The sequence below is a fragment of the Orycteropus afer genome, unplaced genomic scaffold (genome assembly GCF_000298275.1).
Source record: "Orycteropus afer afer isolate SDZICR_OR568_19922 unplaced genomic scaffold, OryAfe1.0 scaffold01035, whole genome shotgun sequence".
In the NCBI taxonomy this organism is placed as follows: domain Eukaryota; kingdom Metazoa; phylum Chordata; class Mammalia; order Tubulidentata; family Orycteropodidae; genus Orycteropus; species Orycteropus afer.
In genome coordinates this window covers 41,870-42,317 of record NW_006922622.1, presented here as the reverse complement: position 1 = coordinate 42,317, position 448 = coordinate 41,870, and positions in this window count along the sequence as shown.

Below are 448 nucleotides of genomic sequence, written 5' to 3'. Positions count from 1 at the left end.
GCCCACTATCGTACCATCCTCACAATATGTTGAGCCCATCATTGCAGCCACTCGGCCAGTCTATCCCATTGAGGGCCTTCCCCATTTTTACTGACCCTCTACTTTTCCAAGCATGATAGCCTCCTCCAGGGGCTGGTCCCTTACAACATGACCAAAGCACTTGAGGTGAAATTTGGCCTTGCTCATTTCTAAGGAGCATTCCAGCTGCACTTCTTCCATGAAAGATTTGTTTGTTCTTCTGGCTGTTGTTATTATGTACTGTTGAGTCATCTCCAATGCATAGCAACTTTATGTTCAACAGTACAAAACACTGCCCAGTCCTGTGCCAGCCTCACTATCTTTACTATACCTGAGCCCATCACTGCAGCCACAATGTCTATCCATCTCATTGAGGGCCTTCCCCTCTTTCATTGACCCTCCACGTTACCAAGCATGACATCCTTCTCCA